Below are 21,399 nucleotides of genomic sequence, written 5' to 3'. Positions count from 1 at the left end.
AAGAGACCAAACAGCGAGGTCATCGGTCTCACCGGATTAGGGAAGGACGGGGAAGGAAGTCGGCCGCCCCCTTTCAAAGGAACCATCCCAGCATTTGCCTGGAGCGATTTAGGGAAATCACGGAAAACCTAAATCAGGATGGTCGGACGCGGGGTTGAACCGTCGCCCTCCCGAATGCCAAATTCAAGTCAAAGGTGTTTGAATATTTGATAAATGTACTAATCCATTCTGTTTCTAGCATATCGGTGCACAGGGAAAGACTTCACGTCTGCTTTCTGTGAAATTTACTTAGAGTTGCCCTAAATTGTGTAGGAGAGGACTCTGTACCACGTGGTAGCCAATGCTGAAGTTTAAGCCTCTTACATTCCCCTGTTACGTTATCTGCTAGCCCTTATAGTGTGTGAAATGACAAGATTAACGAAGGATAAGATCTCCGTCCTGGCTAGAGAACTTCGTGACTATTCGTTCTTTGTGACCCATGAGGCTTAATGTGGATCGCGTACACAGTGACGTTCTTAAAGCGACTGTTGCCCACTGCCCGTAAAATCAGGTGATGAACGGAAGCGATTCGGTAGTCCTTGCCGCTTCACGGCCTTTTCCACATACACGGTAGGTGGATTTGGCAAACAGGATAGCGGGTGATGTCTTTGACCAGGACCACGTGGTAACAGGCACAATAGGCGAGCAGATTAAGCTAGACGCGGACAGACGGAAGAAGTTTAGAAAATGAAACGTTTTCTTGTAGGAAAAAGATAACTTCGTGGCCGTCAAAGATCTGAATGCGAGAAGTGAATCTCCGCTCTCTCCCCAGCATTCTCTATCTTATTACTTTCCTGTTTTATTGTATTTGATTTCTCATTTCGTGTAGTTGAATGCATGCACACTAGAATAATGAATTACGGGTTGTGGTAAGTTGGCGAAAAGCAGTGCCAACCACTCCCTCAGGAGTTCACGCAGTGTGCCCTCATAGTGATAATAAGTCTCTATCTGAAATGTATTGCGTATTAAAGTTTTGTCTAAGTAGTAGTATTGTTAATATTTATCTTAACCGTGTGTATGTCGATGACGTTATATTATGCAGTTACTGCACTTAATAAATAATGAAATGAACAATAGAAGCCGGCCGATGTGGCCGAGAGGTTCTAGGCGCTACAGTCTGGAACTGCGCAACCACTACGGTCGCAGGCTCGAATCCTGCCTCGGGCATGCATGTGTGTGATGTCTTTAGGTTAGTTAGGTTTAAGTAGTTCTGGGGGACTGATGACCTCAGAAGTTAAGTCCCATAGTGCTCAGAGCCATTTTTTAAGAATAGAAAAATCTTTAACATAAATAACACAGGTAAATCAGTAGAATAAGTCGGATGTCATCAGCACAAGCCGACTAGACATAGATAGTACGATCAGTGGGTCACATATTAGCATGTGCAACCCGATTGCCTTTGATAACCAGTAAATACGAAGGAACAAAGACACGTTCGACTCTTCTGTTTTGACCTCCCACATTCTCTCTCCAGCAATCCGTTGCGCGCATATACCGGGTGATCAAAAAGTCAGTACAAATTTGAAAACTGAATAAACCACGGAATAATGTAGATAGAGAGGTACAAATTGACACACGTGCTTGGAATGACACGGGGTTTTATTAGGACCAAAAAATTACAAAAGTTCAAAAAATATCCGACAGATGGCGCTTCATCTGATCAGAATAACATAACAAAGTAAGACAAATCAAAGATGATGTTCTTTACAGGAAATGCTCAATATGTCCACTATCATTCCTCAACAATAGCTGTAGTCGAGGAATAATGTTGTGAACAGCACTGTAAAGCATGTCCGGAGTTACGGTGAGGCACTAGCGTCGGATGTTGCCTTTCAGCATCCCTAGAGATGTCGGTCGATCACCATACACTTGCGACTTCAGGTAACCCCAAAGCCAATAATCGCACGAACTGAGGTCTGGGGACCTGGGAAGCCAAGCATGACGACAGTGGCGGCTGAGCACACGATCATTACCAAACGACGCACGCAAGACATCTTTCACGCGTCTAGTAATATGGGATGGAGCCCCATCCTGCATAAACATCGTAAGTTCCAGCAGGTGTTTATCAGTCAGGTTGGGGATGACGCGATTCTGTAACATATCGGCGTACCTCTCACCCGTCATGGTAGCAGTTACAAAACCAGAGTCATGCATTTCCTCAAAGAAAAAAGGCCCGATAACGGTAGATGTGGTAAATCCAACCTATACCGTGACTTGCTCGTCGTGCAATGGAGTTTCCACGACAGTTCTCACTTCTAGGATTTTCGGTAGCCCAAGTTCTGCAGGTGTGGGTGTTGGCAGACCCTCGGAGCGCGAAATGAGCTTCGTCGGTCCACAACACTTTACTCAACCAATCGTCATCTTCCGCCATCTTTCGAAACGCACACACCACAAATGCCCTCCGCTTCACTAAATCGCCAGGTAACAGTTCATGATTCCGATGGATTTTGTACGGATAGCATCGGAGGGTACGCCTAAGCGCTAACCAAACAATAGTGTATGGAATGCCTGTGCGACGTGCGACTGCACGAGCGCTGACTTCCCCGTGCATAGACGAAACCGCTACGGTCTCCATTTGTTCCTGAACTGTCTCAACAACATTACGCCTTGTGCTGCGTCGTCCACTAAGGGGTCTATCGTCTAAACAACCCGTGGCTTCGACTTCGAAATCATTCTCACCACAGCTGCATTTGTCAGCGGACCTTAACCTGTTCGAATCCACTTCCTATGGCGATAGGATCGTAACGCTGAACTAGCACGTTCCCCATTCTGGTAATACAGCTTCACTAAAAGCGAATTTTCAGGTAACGTCAACATGCTGCGACTGCTGGCGCATCTGATTCTCTCTGTCATTACTGCTCCTTTTATACACGATTGTCATGCGTAGTCACTGACGTTTTGCCTTCCAGCGCGATCTGTCGGCCATTTTCTGAACTTTGTTTTTTTGTTGTTGGAAAACACCCCATGTCATTTCAAGCATGTGCGTCAATTTTTACCTCTCTATCTACATTATTCCGTGGTTTATTAAGTTTTCAAATTTATACTGACAATTTGACCACCCGGTAATTTCAGGCAATATTAACTCAAGCAACTGTTGCCGTAAACTGACGGTTTCCCCCTCATTCTCAGCCTTTCCACGCATGTTTGAGGGCTGTTCCAACAGAAAACGGAAGCGTCCCAAAAACAGTTTGAATAATAATAAAGAAGGGGCAAATAGTAGTTATCATACTACTAAGTACAGGAAAGCAAGTAATCGATAAGTTTCATTTGGTCTCTCCGTCTCCCAGGATTATCAGTTCTCTTCTGTTTCTCACCGCCCCACAGCCATTTATTTTCACTGGTGCTGCAAGTGAGATGGACTTCTCGGTGAATAATGTGAAGTCTGCTGGAACGTACACAGCTGGTAAGACGACAACTAATGCACCCTTGGACCAAGATCAGGGCAGGATCACCGACGGCGCTCGGCAAAAAACCAAGACTGTCCTCTCCGGCAAACCTTCACCTGATGCCACGGAAGAACTCTTTCCCCCCTCCCTCTCTACAACATCGGTAAACGTTGGAGACTCCTTGCTATTTGCGCCAGTGACGTAAGTACACTTCTGGCCATTAAAATTGCTACACCACGAAGATCACGTGCGGCAGATGCGAAATTTAACCAACAGGAAGAAGATGCTGTGATATGCAAATGATTAGCTTTTCAGAGCATTCACACAAGGTTGACTCCGGTGGCGACACCTACAACCTTCTGACATGAGGAAAAATTCCAACCGATTTCTCATACACAAACAGCTGTTGACCGGCTTTGCCTGGTTAAACGTTGTTGTGATGCCTCTTGTAAGGAGGAGAAATGGGTACCATCACGTTTCCGACTTTGATAAATGTCGGATTGTTGCGTGTCACGATTGCGGTTTATTGTATCGCGCCACTGCTGCTCGCATTGGTCGAGATACAATGACTGGTAGCAGAATATGGAATCGGTGGGTTCAGGAGGGTAATACGGAACGCTGTGCTGGATTCCAACAGCCGCGTATCACTAGCAGTCGAGATGACAGGCATATTATTCGCATGGCTGTAACGGATCGCCCAGCCACGTCTCGATCCCTGAGTCAACAGTTGGGGACGTTTGCAAGACGACAACCATCTGCACGAACAGCTCGACGAAGTTTCCAGCAGCATGGACTATCAGCTCGAAGACCATGGCTGCGGCTACCTTTGACGCAGCATCACAGACAGGAGTGTCTGCGATGGTGTACTCAACAACGAATCTGGGTGCACGAATGGCAGAACGTCATTTTTTCGGGTGAATCCAGGTTCTGTTTACAGCATCATGATGGTCGCATCCGTGTTTGGCGACATCGCGGTGAACGCACATTGGAAGCGTGTATTTATCATCGCCACACTGGCGTATCACCCGGCGTGATGGTATGGGGTGCCACTGGTTACACGTCTCGGTCACCTCTTGTTCGCACTGACGGCACTTTGAACAGTGGACGTTACATTGCAGATGTGTTACGACCCGTGGCTGTACCATTCGTTCGATCCCTGCGAAACGCTACATATCAGCAGGATGATTTACGACCGCATGTTGCAGGTCCTGTACGGGCCTTTCTGGATACAGAACATGTTCGACTGCTGCCCTGGCCAGCACATTCTCCAGATCTCTCACCAACTGAAAACGCTGGTCAATGGTGGCCGACCAACTGGCTCGTGACAATACGCCAGTCACTACTCTTGATGAACTGTGGTATCGTGTTGAAGCTGCACGGGCAGCTGCACCTATACACGCCATCCAAGCTTTGACTCAATACCCAGGCGCATCAAGGCCGTTATTACGGCCATAGGTGGTTATTTATGAGGATCTATGCACCCAAATTGCGTGAAAATGTAATCGTATATCAGTTCTAGTATATATGTCCAGTGAATACCCGTTTATCATCTGCATTTCTTCTTGGTGTAGCAATTTTAATGGCTAGTAGCGTATAACACCGCGCCACAACTCCCTCCCACACACGGCATATTTCCCCGATAGGAAGGCTTGCCACCGAAAGCCATGCATACCTCTGCAACGAGTAATGACGTCAACAGCGACCCTCCAACCGCTCCATCGTCCCCCGTCGTGAACGTTGTGGCAGGCCTTTGGCTCCTATGCTACCCTTTCGTCAGAGAAACCCTCAAGAATTTCTCCTCGGCGGCAGACAGTGCTGTTCTCTCCAGAGCGATAGTTTCAGTAGGCGCCAGTCCGTCGCACGGCCCGTCCCATAGCGGTACGCAAAGGGCAATTCAGCGACCGTGGCGCGCCTGCACCCGGCCTCTCAGAGATCGGAACACATCAAAGGCGAGGGATGCCGCCAGGCTCGACAATGCGGTGCGGCCCCAGCTTTGTCACAGCGAGGATCAGCCCTCCACAAACTGCCAGTCGCTCACTCGGTCGACATCTTGACCAGGGGCCCCGTCGCACAACGCGATACACGCTTCTCCCAGGCTCACTCTCCTGTTATCAGTGGCTCCAACTATTAAGGGGGGTAGGACGTCAAACTGGCCGACTTGGAGCAGGAGAGGCACCACAGGACATTTTAATTTCTACTGTCTATAGTTTTACAAATACATTCATAAAACTTTGTCAGCATGACCAGACAGGGTTCAGGATTCACGCTCGTAGCAGTGGAGATTAAAAAATATGACAAAATATATTTTTTATGAAGTTTAATATGTAAGACCCCATTCATTTTTTCATTAATTAAATAAATTATAGTTTCATACACCAGTAAGTATGGTTTGTATGCTGCGCAAAATTCATCGAAGAATCTCTGTTACTTGTGAAGAAAAGTGTACCTATAGCAACAAATGCAGCCAATAGGAAGTGAAAAAATGATGAAATATCGCCCGCATCTCGTGGTCATTCGGTAGCGTTCTCGCTTCCCACGCACGGGTTCCCGGGTTCGATTCCCGGCGGGGTCAGGGATTTTCTCTGCCTCTTGATGGCTGGGTGTTGTGTGCTGTCCTTAGGTTAGTTAGGTTTAAGTAGTTCTAAGTTCTAGGGGACTGATGACCATAGATGTTAAGTCCCATAGTGCTCAGAGCCATTTGAACCATTTGATGAAATATCACACGTAAAAATTTTTTATTTTGTTATACTTTTGAACTTAAATTGCTATGAGTTTGAATCCTGAATCCTTCCTGGTCGTGTTGACAAATTGTTTTGAATTTACTTGTAAAAGTATAGACAGCGGAAATTAAAATGTCGTGTGCTGCCTCTCCTGCTACTAACCTCCTTAATCCAAGCGGCCAACAAACTCTGCCGTTCCATGTTACACATCCATTTAATTGTCCCAGTGGGTCAGTAGGTAACTGAGACGTCTACAATGTATCCGTACTGATTATTTAATTATCATAGACGAAAGAAAGCGAGCCCACATGCTTAGCTAGCCTTCAAGCGTTTTTTGAACAATCTTTCGCATGTGCTCCGTGAAGTGGAAATGGAAGTGATCGTATGGCATTGTTGGCCGCGAGGCTCCATTCGGTGGAGTTCGGCCGCGTAATGCAAGTCCAACTCGCCGAGTTGTGGACTAAGGTGGTGGGTAATTAACACGCTTGCCATAACACTGATTGTATAGAGAACATGAATGAAGTCAGAAAGTTCGAAGACGAGAGACGACACATAAAACTGAAAACGTCCCTGTGTGGCCGCACGGATAGCAACGTGGTCTCAGGCGCTTCGCCACAGTTCGCGCGGCTCCCCTCGTAGGAGGTTCGAGTCCTTCCTCGGGTATGGGCGTGCGTAAGTTAGATTAATTGATGTGTAAGGTGATGTGAAGTAGTAGAAATGAGAACAGCGAGAAATGTAACATCGGTATTGATGGTCACGAAGTAGATGAAGTTAAGGAATTCTGCTACCTAGGCAGTAAAATAACCAATGACGGACGGAGCAAGAACAACATCAAAGGCAGGCCAGTTATGGCAAAAAAGGGCATTCCTGGCCAAGAGAAGTCTATAATATAACTAAAATACATAAAAATCAGAAATTTTGACAGGATCCCTTCCTTAATAACAAAATATTGTGTACCGAGTGTCAACAGAATTGGATCATAATTACTATGGTTTATTTAGGTTCGTAGGGGGTATGAATTTGCGCACCAACTGAATGTTACCTGAGATCGTTCACACGCCCGGTACCGTCAGCTGCGCTGTGAGAGAGACCTAAGAAAAAAACGTAGCCATCCTGAAGCCACCATGCTACACGGCCGCGCGCATTACTGCAACGAATATCTTGCAACGTTAGAATCCTCACTATTGTTTAGTGTGAGATGTACAGCTCTGATGTTATTTTTTATTAGCACCCCCCCCCTCCCTCCGCCAGTTCCTTCTATGTCTTTCTGACTTCAGACCTTAATTTTAGGAAGAAATATCTGGGAATGTGCGTCTGGAGTACAGCATTGTATGGTAGTGAAACATGGACTGTGGCCGGCCGTTGTGGCAGTGCTGTTCTAGGCGCTTCAGTCTGGAACCACGTGACCGCTACTGTCGCAGGTTCGAATTCTGCCTCGGGCATGGATGTTTGTGATGTCCTTAGGTTAGTTAGGTTTAAGTAGTTCTAAGTTCTAGGGGTCTGATGACCACAGATGTTAAGTGCGATAGTGCTCAGAGCCATTTGAACCATGGGCTGTGGGAAATCCGGAACAGAAGACAATCGAAGCATTTGAGATGTGGTGCTACATACGAATGTTGAAAATTAGATGGACAGATACGGTAAGGAATGAGGAGGTTGTACGCAGAGTTGGGGAGGAATGGAATATGTGGAAAATACTAATAAGGAGAAGGGGCAGGATGATAGGACATGTGTTAAGACATGAGGGAAGACGTCCATAGTGCTAGGGGAAGCTGCAGAGGGCTGAAACTGTAGAGGAATGTAGAGATTGGAGTACATCCAGGAATTAATTGAGGACGTAGGTTGCAAGTGCTACTCTGAGATGAAGTTGTTAGCACAGGAGAGGAATTCTTGGCGGGCCGCATCAAACCAGTCAGTAGACTGATGACCGAAAAAAAAGCCTGCTGACCAATGACATCAGCAGTTTGGTCCCATGATCCCATAGAAAGTTACCATAAATTTCCAAATTTTCTTCCTCTATGACGAACGAAAAATACAACGGAGGTGAAGATCTGTAGCGATACGTAACCAGTGACCACGACAGTCAGTAGACACGTGACCTCACGGGCGCGAGTACCTCCTCCACAACTGTAGGGAGTTTACCAAGATCTGCACGCCACGTGGTAGCTAGGGCTACGTCCCTGGACGCCGTTGTGACCGCAGGAGGATTGGCGTGCAGTGTCTTGGTAAACAGGTGCTTGAGGTAACGCAGGGGTTGCGTTTGGCCCGTGAAGCATATCCACAAACTCCGTGGCCGAATATGCAGGGGCCTCGCCCTGCATTTATTACACTTGGTTTGTTGCCAGTAGAACTTCTAGGCGATATTCAGTTTTATTAAAATTCATGGTCAAACCTTCAACTGTCATTTATTTTCCACAATTCGCTACTAGTTTCGGTCAGTGACCATTATGAAGCTTAGCTGGCATAAACTGCACTAAAAGTATACTATAATTTGAACTCTTCTGCCTTTTATTCCAGCTAAATTTGACAATGGTCATTGACCAGCACCATACAAATATTAGAATTTTCCTATCGTTTACGCCAGTTAAGCATGATACTGGTCATCGGTCGAAACCAGTAGGGAACTTCACGAAATAAATGGCAACTGACAGTTTCACCATGAGTTTTGACAATTATTTGGCAGACGAATATCCCCATCTACAGACATATATAAAAATAGTTTCTCTCCACGTCTTTATTAACAGCTCTTGCGTCACCTCCTCCACAGTAGCTTGGATTCGTGCCGTAAGAGATTGCACATCAGAAACTGATGAACTGAAGACTTCATCCTTAACGCAGCCCCACAAACTTGAGAGAATGCTGAACGAAACAGTCTCGGTTGCAAAATTATTTAACGTCAGTGGCGCTTTTCACCTTTTTGGGGCAACATCAGACTGTGTAAAGGTAGCTGGATACGTGACCCATGAATCATAAAGTCACATATAATGCACAATAGAAACCAAGTAACCGGATATATAATCCATCCGTTGTGAAACATCTAAACATGGATTACATATCCGGTTACCTTACATTATATGTGAGTTTACGACTGATGGGTCACTTATCCAATCTGATGATGCCCCCAAAGAATGAAACGCGTCACTGACAATAAATAATTTCGCAAACGATACTGTTTTTGTTTTGAAACACTTTTCAAGCGGTTGCTCTAACAGCCTGCCACGATGGAATGGGAAAAACTTTTGAGTCAAGAGTAGCTACGTTGGTGAACGTGGTGGCCAACTTGTCTACTGATTCATCCGTCCAGATAGGCTCCATCCAAGAACAGGCGAGGAAATAACCCCCAGTGTCGCGGTGCACCACCTGATGAAACACTATCCATGATTGAAATTTCTGTAGCTGAAGTACAGCATAAAGTCCCAATATGTCCAGAACAAATAGTGATCTAAATGAAAAAAGAAAGGTCACACCACACATCCACTATCGCGCTGTCTGGCAATATGTAAATTCTCCGACTCCCCCCCCCCCCCCCCTGTTATCATCCCGGAAATTATTAAGGTAGTAATCCCCTGCATCAAGTTGTTCCAGCATATTGCATCACGATCAGCAGGTATGCAACTATCATCTAGCTGCAGAGGTTGCAGGTATTGCACCTTGTAAGCAAGGGTATGCAGCTCAAAGTATAAAATATCCCCCACAGTACTCTGGCTCTTCTTCTGGAAACACAACGTTTCCATTTCCTCGTACAGCGCCGACGCCTAAGAGAAATACAGGCTGTGGCACGTACGTCGAAGAACACTACAGGTCTTACGAGTGCCAACAGCCCTCTTCAGCGCGGAGTGATCGACTATTTCAGAGGAGTTTAATAATCCTTGACTGCCTGTTTAAATGCACTGAGTCTCTCGATAGCACGCGACGCAGTTAAGACCCTTAGTGGGCAAATTTTCAATTACGTTTTGATTTCCGGGGCCGAGCTTTCGCGAAATGTGGCGGCAAGCCGAGTAGTGTGACGTTAGAGTTCCGTTGCAGCACCCGTATTTCTCGTGGGCTCCGCCCCAGGTTTAGAGCTTCTGCCTTCCCACCAACACTGCCAGTCTCTCTAAGCTTTCCACGAGGTCATTTGATGTTCACAACCTCTGATGGATATCGACCACAGGCACTTCGGAACTGTCGCTGAACTGCAGTAGGTGACCCTGTTTCAAGTGACCACAAAACACTTTGCATTTTCTCCTGCACAGACCTAACTGTGACACAAGCGCTTGTGAATTACGCCACCTGTGACAAGAGAGAGAGCTGTTTAGGTCTGCCTGTAAATACTACCATTCGCAAAAACCACGTGTCTCCGTTTAGCATAGAAATAAATTCTTGTAATAATGGAAGCACCATGGTCACAACAAGTTGCGATCAAAAAGTTTCCTTTCAAAGGCCGTACAGTCCACAATCGGTTTGCCAATCAGACAAAATCACCATGAACACTGAGGCAATCATTCCACTGACGCGCCTGTTGAAAATACCCATTTGGTAAAACACTGTGTCCTGCTGCATGAAGACGTCTGTCTGTAACTGCGTGCTGCACATCCTCGTCCGACAGGAATCGTCGACTCTCTTAGGCCTTTTCTGAGGGATCAGAGACGTTATAATCACATGGGGGAAGATGAGGACTATAAAGCAGATGCCCGAGAGTCTACCACTTGAGTTGGCATAACATCCGCTTTACGCCATTTCCAATATGGTGTCCCGTATTATCATGAAGCAGCAAGGACGTTGGTGCGTCATTCCACAATGGTGGTTTCCAAGAGATATGCTGCCCCATACACATTGACTCTGCAGTGGATGTCTACCACTGTTTGTCCTTCGGCAGCCAAGAAATGAATAAAAGTACGTTCGCATTATTGGTTCTGCAGCGGATGTCAACCACTGTTTGTCCTTCGGCAGCAAATAACAGCACATTATTCGTGTTTGGACACGTTGGAAAAAGGGTCACCATAGTTTACATTATTGACTGTCCACTAGATGTCTACCGCTGTTTGTCCTTTGGCAGCAAAGGAAAGAATAACAGCACATTATTCGTGTTTGGACACGTTGGAAAAGGGTCGCCATAGTTCACATTATTGATTCTGCAGCAGATGTCTACCGCTGTTTGTCCTTTGGCAGCAAAGCAAAGAATAACAGCCGTTGGTCTTGTTTGGACATGTTGGAAAAAGTGTCACCATAGTTCACATAACTGCCTTTAGCGCATGCACGTCAGAAAGATAAAAATTCCACTCTATTCCCTTACATGTATGTCGGCGCTTACATACTCGCATCAGAGTTGTGCCACGTTGCGTATAGGACGCAGCGACGGCCTCAGATGGAAAATTTTGATCGCCTGCTACACCTAGGTGCTAGTGTACGTAGGCACATACGACGATTTTTTGTTGACATGTCAATCCACTCCCTGCTTTTACAATTACTTTCAGCATTGCACCCTAGAGGCTGCCAGAAGCAGTTTCCACCGTTTGTTACAATTTTGCTGTTCTGAAACATGAGACTAGGTTTTGCACAGCTTTGTAAATATTTTGCGCCCTCGTATTTAAGTTCTATATAATACTTTAAAGCTCTTTGGAATATATTGTTAATTCTTCAGGTACAGAATTTTATTGAAAATAAAATACTGAAAATCTTTAGAACTGCTTCAATAACTTGTGAGCAGTGAAGGCACAGCTAGTCCATCACACAATCTCGCACCTTGAGGTTTTCTATCATGGACAATTTGATACTCGCAAATGAACTGAGTTAACGATTTTCCAGCTGCTGAAACTGAAAATTAGTCTTGGTTTCGAATAGCTCCTGTTTCAGAATGTTTTTAAATTACAACTGGTTTTTGACAGTGCTTCTTCTTCACTTGATTTTGCTTGCTGATTACTAATGTGAAGTAGGGTAATAATATGACCCATAGACTATTAAATATAGTACTGACAAGGTATCTTCGACTGCAATAGTTTGAAATTGGATTACAATATTTGTTCCTAGATATGTGATCGCCTTGTACCGTGGAACGTTTGTTCAGATTTGGAAAAATCACATTTTTTTCAGAGTAATTTTTGTAATTTCATAAAAATTCTGCAAAACATAAAAATTGAGTACCATGGTTTGAAAACGGAGTAAGAAACTATATCAAACTTGTATAACGGGGCGGTATGGAGTCGAAAGTCTGAAAAGTGTGCCGAATTACCTCGTCTAATTCACAAGATATTGCGTTCATAGGGCTGCCACAGCTAAAAAATAACTTGCTAATACACACATCAAAAAAAGTTTTGCAGCACCCAAGTTCTCAGAACTTCTGAAGATAGAAGTTAACTGAGGATGTTGTATCACGGACAAAGTCCCTCTGACTGTTCAGAGATGTCACTAAAGCAGCCCAAAGATGTAAACGACCATGAATGAACAGCGCCTATTCGACAGAGTGGGTCCGACAGCCGATCAGTTCCAGTCATTCCACCAGGAAGGAGGTACACGGCTCGTGTTTGTAGTTCAACCATGCCTATGTAGTCAATATCGCGGTTAGATCGCGTCCGCATTGTTACTTTGTGCCAGGAAGGGCTCTCAATAAGGGAAGGGTCCAGGCGTCTCGGAGTGAACCAAAGCGATGTTGTTCGGACATGGAGGAGATACAGAGAGACAGGAACTGTCGATGACATGCCTCACTCAGGCCGCCCAATGGCTGTTACTGCAGTGGCTCTGAGCACTATGTGTTACTGCAGTGGATGTCCGCCACCTACGGATTATGGCTCGGAGGATCCCTGACAGCAACGCCACCATGTTGAATAATGCTTATCGTGCAGCCACAGGACGTCGTGTTACGACGCAAACAGTACGCAATGGGGCGCATGGTGTGCAACTTCACTCCCGACGTCCATGGCGAGGTCCATCTTTGAAACCATGACACCATGCAGCGCGGTACAGATGGGCCCAAAAACATGCCGAATGGATCGCTCAGGATTGGCATCACGTTCTCTTCACCCATGAGTATCGCATATGCCTTCAAAGAGGCAATATTCGGAGACGTCTTTAGAACCAACACGGTCAGGCTGAATGCCTTAGACACACTGAGCAGCGAGTGCAGCAAGGTGGAGGTTCCCTGCTATTTTGGATTGGCATTATGTGGGGCCGACGTACGCCGCTGGTGGTCATGGAAGGCGCCGTAACGGCTGTACGATACATGAATGCCATCTTCAGAGCGATAGTGCAACCATATCGGCAGCATAATGGCGTGACATTCGTCTTCATGGACGACAATTCGCGCGCCCGCAGAGCACGTATTGTGAATGACTTCCTTCAGGATAATGACATCGCTCGACTAGAGTGGCCAGCATGTGCTCCAGAAATGAACACTATCGAACACGACTGGGATAGTTTGAAAAGGGCTGTTTATGGACGACATGATCCACCAACAACTCTGAGGGATCTACGCGTAATCGCCGTTGAGGAGTGGAACAATCTGGATCAACACTGCCTTGATGAACTTGTGGATAGTATGCCACAACGAATACAGGCATGCATCAATACTAGAAGGCGTGCTATGGGTATTAGTGGTACCGGTGTGTACAGCAATCTGGACCATCACCTTTGAATGTCTCGCTGTGTGGTGGTACAACATGCAGTGTGTGGCTTCCAAGAGCAATAAAAAGGACTGAAACGATGATGATCTCTATTCCAATTTTCTGTTCAGGTTACGGAGCTCTCGAAATCGAGATGATACAAGACTTTTTTTGATGTTTGTATTATGTGCCTTCAAACGGTTTGTTAAAAAGGTCTTCTAGGTTGATTGGATTCACAGTGAAAAAATGATTTCGAAACACCCCTAAAGCGGTCTGAAGAGTCTTCATTCACTGTGAATCCCATAAATTCCTAAGACCCTTTCTTGTAAAAACCGGTTTGAGGTTTCTTGTATATTAACTAAATCACAGAGCCTCGAATGCTGGTTACGGCTGTTCCATAACTGTGGAGTTTCGTACTGTCGCTCAGACAACGAAATATGAGCTTAGCTAGTAGTGGACCAGATTTGTAAATGGATACAAGACTACCTTCCAGACAATACTAAACACGTCGTTTCTAATGGAAAAATAGAGACAGACGTAGAGAGAATTTTAGGAGAAGGTATTAGAGATGTTACTCGTTACAATACGTAACTATAACTGTTTCTATAACGTTGGATGTCTAATGACACTGTTTGCAAATCACGTTGTTATCCCCAGGAAAGTTGTTACGTCAGACTACTGTAGCTAAATGCACGCTAAACTGCTTTGCACTAACGATTATTTTACGGACTGGCTGTTTACCCTGAACATAAACAATTTTAACGTATTGCGAATAAAAAGTGAAACGACCCACTACTGTTAGGTTACAGAATTGACGATGGATCACTGGAAACCATAACGACAGTAAAATATCGAGCAATAATAATGTGGAAGGTATAAAATGGGGTGATCGCGTAAAACAGTAGGAAAAAGGAGACTCCGGGCTGAGATTCATTGTGAGACTCTTGGGAAATTATCAATGAAATAAGGGACTTACAAAACACTTATCCTACCGATTCTTGAGTATTGTTCATCAGTTAGCGCACTATTTAAGTAGGATTAATTGGAGAAGATCCTATGAAGCGTGGCGCATCTCGTGAGAAAATCGTGTACTCGGCACGAGAGTGTTGCGGATATGGTCAGTATACTGCAGTGGCATACGCCACGAATATGGGGTTGAGCACCGCGGATAAATTTTCTGTTGAAATCCCGACGGAGAGCGATCCAGATAGAATCGGGCAACGTATTACTCAACGGTGAACCTCAGCATATTGACGTGTTCATAATGTTTCGACGTTCGACGTGACCGTCTTCTTCTGGTGCTGCGAGTTTTGCTGTCATACGCCCCCGCTCAAAAAATGGCTCTAAGCACAATGGAACTTAATGTCTGAGGTCTAGACTAACAACTATGTAAACTTAACTAACCTAAAGAGCCGGACGGAGTGGCCGTGCGGTTCTAGGCGCTACAGTCTGGAACAGAGCGACCACTACGGTCGCAGGTTCGAATCCTGCCTCGGGCATGGATGTGTGTGATGTCCTTAGGTTAGTTAGGTATATTTAGTTCTACGTTCTAGGCGACTGATGACCTCAGAAGTTAAGTCGTATTGTGCTCAGAGCCATTTGAACCATTTTTTTATGTGATGGTCAGTGAGATCCTAGTAAACTTAATTCTGGACCGGAAGCTCCGTTTAAATTAAAACCTTAGTCCCTGTGTATTAGAATTTCCTTTTTCCGATAGTCACTTTAATTTCTCGGTGCTTTAAAATTGCCGTCTGCACTAAGATACTGTACTCATCTTACCTTATTCAGTGACTATTTTCGAGGCAGTGCTTGGTCTCCATTTAATGTGATCTCACGAAGATTACTATAATGGTGATAGATAAAGCAAACACACAAGAAAGAGCAAACGTTACAATGTATTCGTGGTTGTTGTTATGACCGTCTTCTGTCGAAGAGTGGTCTGACGCAGCTCTCAACATTATTCTACTCAGTGCAGTCCTCCTCACCTATCTGAGCAACTGTCGTGTTTCACTGTTCGTTTTCCGAACGCGGTTCTCCAAATCTCCACGACAAAATTATCATGAGTTTTTCGCAGGTACCTTTAGCTTACCTTCGGGCACCGTAAAAGCTTTATTTCATGAAATTCGGGCCAAGGAAACAAAGGATATCGTGATTTTTAAGTTTTCTCTAAAACCGTCCAATCTGTCGGTTTCGCTGAACACGCTGATCTCCAAAACTACTACATAAATTTTCATGGACGTGTCAGAGGTAGCTTGAGCAGTACTGGAAGCACCACGTACGCTTTATTAAATGAAAACCGGATCACAGGAAAATGGTATCGTGACTTTAAATTTTATCTCAAAACGTCGTATCTATTTGTTCCTCTGTTTGAAGACGCTGATGTCCAACCGTACAACACTAATATTCATGGTGTTTAACATTTAACTTGATCATATCTTGAGGCACTATATCGGCTTTATTTCATGAAAACTATATCATTAAAGAAAAGATATTGTTACCGAAATTTCTATTCAAACTAATTTTATAAATGTGACTGGCCCGCTGAACCGATTACCATGAAATCTGGTGTAAAGATATCTTGATCCTGAGGAGGAATATAGGCTACTTTAAGAATTGTATAGTACAATATACTTACTCAGTTGAGGAATATTACGCGAGATAGGGGAAAATATTTAGCCTTTAATAGCTTTTACTTTTTTAATAGCTCTTACTTTTGACCTGTATCATATTTGTGAAGAAATCTTTATTGGTTGATACATACTGCGTGATGTGATTTCGTGTCATGAGCAGGAAGCCCATACAATCTTCATTGTATTTAGTTCATACTTTCACACTTTGTTCCGTAATATAGTATGGTAGTACATCATGTGTGGGGACAGCTGTGAGGGAGAGGGGGGGCGGGCGTGCATCACGAGTGACGCTAACCGAAACAGGCAGACACGTGAGGCTAACTGACAACATCGCACTTACAGTTGCTTACTTACTGATGATCACTCATCATAAAATTCAAGACTGTCCTCTGAAAAATACAGCATGGTTCCTGATGATATTTGAGGGATCAGTAGACTATGTTTGTAGCTGGATACTTGTCTATAATTTGAGATAACAGTGATAGCATTTGCAAGCACTATACCCATATACTGAACAAGAATCGTAATAAAGCTAGAGTGCAGCAGTTGGTAATAACCATTCTGTACGTAACAGCTGTAACATACATCCATGGAAACTTGCTTACGTGTCCATGTACAGTATTTCTATTGCCTGTCCCACTTCACTCCATTAACAGACTGACCATTGTTTCATGCCTCGGCATGTAAACTGTCAACGTATCCCTTCTCTTAGTCAAGTAGTACGATAACTCCCTGGTTCTCCAACTCTGTCCACTACCTACTCATTACTTACATCTTGTAGCGATCTAATCTTCAGCATTCTTCTGTAGCAGCAGATATCAAAAGCTTCTATTCCCTTTTTGTTTGAACCTCTTGACTTACATAAGGGGCTGCACTCCATACAAATATCTTCAGAGTAAACCTCGCCGGCCGCGGTGGCCGAGCGATTCTAGGCACTTCAGTCCGGGACCGTGCGACTACTACGGTCGCAGGTTCGAATTCTTCCTCGGGCATGGATGTCTGTGATGTCCTTTGGTTAGTTAGGTTTAAGGAGTTCTAGGGGGCTCATGACCTCAGATGTTAAGTCCAATAGTGCTCAGAGCCATTTGAACCAAGTAAACCTTATAACATGTACATTTATATTCGATGGTTAATTCCTCTTTTTGGAAAATGCCTTTCCTGCTGCAGCCAGTCTGAATTTTGAGTTCTCTCTACTTCAGTTACTTTCCTCTCCAAATAGCAAGACGCCTCTACTACTTTAAATGTCTCAAATCTTAATCTAATTCCCTCGGCATCTTCTTTTGTAATTCGAATATATTCTATTTGCCCTCGCTTTACTTTTGATGATGTTCTTGTTACAACTCTATTTCGATACACTACCATTTCGTTCAAATGCTCTTCCATTTTCTTTTCAGTCCGTCGTCAAACTGACAGTGTCATCGGCAAACACCGTTTTCTAAATTTTTCTCTCTGAACTTTAATTCGTTTTCCAAATTTTACTTGACTTCCTTTACTGCTTGCTGTATAGACTGAACAACATGCGAGGCGCGTTTAATAAAGAATGCAACAAATCTTGTCTCTGGAAGCAGGTTGGTTTTATTCACGATTCCAATACGCCATATTATTCACGTCTCTTTTGGATGCAAAACAATATTTTTCACATAATGTCCGTTGTGTGTGGCGACTCTACACCACCTTGCTGGCGAGGGGGGGGGGGGGAGACATATGTGCCCAGGTCCAACAACTCTACTGGTGCACGTCGGGCCGGCCGCGGTGGCCAAGCGGTTAAAGGCGCTACAGTCTGGAACCCCGTGACTGCTACGGTCGCAGGTTCGAATCCTGCCCCGGGCATGGATGTGTGTGATGTCCTTAGGGTAGTTAGGTTCAAGTAGTTCTAAGTTATAGGGGACTGATGACCTTAGAAGTTAAGTCCCATAGTGCTCGGAGCCACTTTTGGTGGACGTCGGAGATAAGTTAATGCAGCGTCAGTAGACTCCCTACCATCCATCGGCTGATTGCCGGGGAATACATCCTTCATTGGTCCAAACACAGTCTGAAGCTGCGCAATATACACTACTGGCCATTAAAATTGCTACACCAAGTAGAAATGTAGATGATAAACGGGTATTCATTGGACAGATATGTTACACTAGAACTGACATGTGATTACATTTTCACGCAATTTCAGTGCATAGATCCTGAGAAAACAGTACCCAGAACAACCACTTTTGGCCAATATAACAGCCTTGATGCGCCTGGGCTTTGAGTCAAACAGCTTGAATGGCGTGTACAGGTACAGCTGCCCAAGCAGCTTCAACACGATACCACAGTTCAATTGGTGAGAGATCTGGAGTATGTGCTGGCCAGGGCAGCGGTCGAATATTCTCTGTATCCAGTAACGCCTGTGCAGGAACTGCAACATGCGGTCGTGCATTATCCTGCTGAAATATAGGGCTTCGCAGGAATCGAATGAAGGTTAGAGCCAAGGGTCATAATACATCTGAAATGTAACGTCCACTGTTCAAAATGCCGTCAGTGCGAACAAGAGGTGACCGAGATGTGTAACCTATGGAACCCCATACCATCACTTCAGGTGATACGCCAGTATAGCGATAACGAATACACGCTTCCAATGTGCGTTCACCGTGATGTCGCCAAACAAGGATGCGACCATAATGATGCTGTAAACAGAACCTGGATTCACCCAAAAAAATGAGGTTTTGCCATTGGTGCACCCAGATTCCTCGTTGAGTGCATCATTGCAGGCGGTCGTGTCTGCGATGCATCGTCAAGGGTAACCGCAATCACGGTCCCCGAGCTGATAGTCCATGCTGCTGCAAAGGTCGTCGAACTGTTCGTGCAGACGGTTGTTGTCTTGCGAACGTCCCCATCTGTTGACTCAGAGATCGAGACGTGGCTGCACGATCTGGTTCAGCTACGCGGATAAGATGCCTGTCATCTCGACTGCTAGTGATACGAGGCCGTTGGGATCCAGCACGGCGTTCCGTATTGCCCCCGAGGACCCACCGATTCCATATTCTGCTAACAGTCATTCGATCTCGACCAACGCGAGCAGCAATGTCGCGATACGATAAACCGCTATCGCGATAGGCTACAATCCGACCTTTGTCAAAGTCGGATACGTGATGGTACGCATTTCTCCTCCTTACACGAGGCATCACAACAGCGTTTCACCAGGCAACGCCGGTCGTCTGCTGTTTATGTATGAGAAATCGGTTGGAAACTTTCCCCTTGTGAGCACGTTGTAGGTGTCGCCACCGGCGCCAACCATGTGTGAATGCTCTGAAAAGCTAATCATTTGCATATCACATCATCTTCTTCCTGTCGGTTAAGATTGGCGTCTGTAGCACGTCATCTTTATGGTGTAACAATTTTAACGGCCATTTGTGTAGGCTGTAGGGTGGATGAGGAAGATATGGCAATTGAAGTTTTGGGAGGTCCTCCCAGGTATGCAGATTTGTGTTAGACCTTGCGTTATCATATAGAAGGAGACGTGATCTGTCGGTCATCTGAAACAGAGTGTGTGCACGTTCCAGCATTGTTGGAGGGACAGCTGTGTGTGGCCGGTAGGCACGCCGGAGATCGAAATCAAGCGATACGTGACCTTGTTATGATAATGACAGGCACCTTGGAAAACAACTCGCCGCTTTTTCCTCGACTGCCAGGTCTCCGTAGACATTCTCCAAGCGTCTGTGAATATTTGCGATGCGATGCGATGTTCAGGTTTTCTGCGAAAAGGAACTCAGTGACTGCTTGGACGCACGTTCTTTAAAGCCGCCACTTTCAAGGCTACGCATAGTGCCACCATCTACCGGATCTTCATGAAACTATTGGTAATGAAGCAGGAATATTCCACGATGTCTGCCAAACAAATTTAGCATTGAAACTTCCTGGCAGATTAAAACTGTGCCCGATCGAGACTCGAACTCGGGCGTGAGTCGTGCTTCGGTAGCTCAGTTGGTAGAGCACTTGCCCGCGAAAGGCAAAGGTCCCGAGTTCGAGTCTCGGTCGGGCACACAGTTTTAATCTGCCAGGAAGTTTCATATCAGCGCACACGCCGCTGCAGAGTGAAAATCTCATTCTGGAAACATCCCCCAGGCTGTGGCTAAGCCATGACTCCGCAATATCCTTTCTTTCAGGAGTGCTAGTTCTGCAAGTTTCGCAGGAGAGCTTCTGTAAAATTTGGAAGGTAGGAGACGAGGTACTGGCAGAAGTAAAGCTGTGAGTACTGGGCGTGAGTCGTGCTTCGGTAGCTCAGTTGGTAGAGCACTTGCCCGCGAAAGGCAAAGGTCCCGAGTTCGAGTCTCGGTCGGGCACACAGTTTTAATCTGCCAGGAAGTTTCATATCAGCGCACACGCCGCTGCAGAGTGAAAATCTCATTCTGAAATTTAGCATTTCTTATTGGCAACTGACCGAGAAAGGAAAAGAGTCTTGCATTACTTACTGAACGCCCTTCGTATTAACATGTTAAAAACCTGTCTCACTCTCTTAATAGCCACTGCCTCCCTTCCAACTCTTTCGTGTTGGTAACTGCAGTGTGTTTTCTCTACAAATTGAAAAATATATTATTTTTACCAGTAGGTTACACTGCAACCGACACCCCCCAAATTCTATAAGTCCCTTCAGATCCTTGCACTCCACTTCGCCTTCCGTATACGCTTCCCGTCCCCCATGCGGATCCTCTATGACCTCATTCCTTTCCCCCATCTGCTCCTATTCCCCGAACATATCCGCATACTCTACACCTCCCGCCGCCTTGATTCCCTTCACCCCCTGGTTGCTTCTCTCCTCTCCCATCCCCGTCCCCTGCCATGTCTTCACTGTTGTGTCCCCCCTACCCTCCATCTCTACACCCTTCATCTCCTTCCCCACGGTGGCTTCCATCAACTCCCCTTCCCGGATGATGCCCTCTCTCCCTCCATTTATCCCTCCTATAAACTCTGATCCTCACTCCCCCTCCTTTCCTCTGTCCTTTTCCCGGGCTCCCTCTCCCCCCTCCCATCCTCTTTTTCCCCACCTCCCCTCTCTCTGCCCCCTTCTCTCCCC

General features: G+C 45.5%; 2 non-coding genes across 2 annotated transcripts; both read left to right on the top strand.

Annotated features, from left to right (window-relative positions):
• The first annotated feature begins 20,293 nt into the window (after window positions 1–20,293).
• Trnas-cga lies at window positions 20,294–20,368 on the top strand. Its single transcript has one exon. It is a non-coding gene; the product is annotated as a tRNA-Ser (tRNA).
• Window positions 20,369–20,594: 226 nt separating this feature from the next.
• On the top strand, window positions 20,595–20,669 carry Trnas-cga. The gene has a single exon. It is a non-coding gene; the product is annotated as a tRNA-Ser (tRNA).
• The last annotated feature ends 730 nt before the right edge of the window (window positions 20,670–21,399 follow it).

Source organism: Schistocerca piceifrons, chromosome 9, assembly GCF_021461385.2.
Source record: "Schistocerca piceifrons isolate TAMUIC-IGC-003096 chromosome 9, iqSchPice1.1, whole genome shotgun sequence".
NCBI lineage: Eukaryota > Metazoa > Arthropoda > Insecta > Orthoptera > Acrididae > Schistocerca > Schistocerca piceifrons.
Note: the sequence above shows the minus strand (reverse complement) of the source record. Positions and strands in the feature narration are given on the sequence as shown.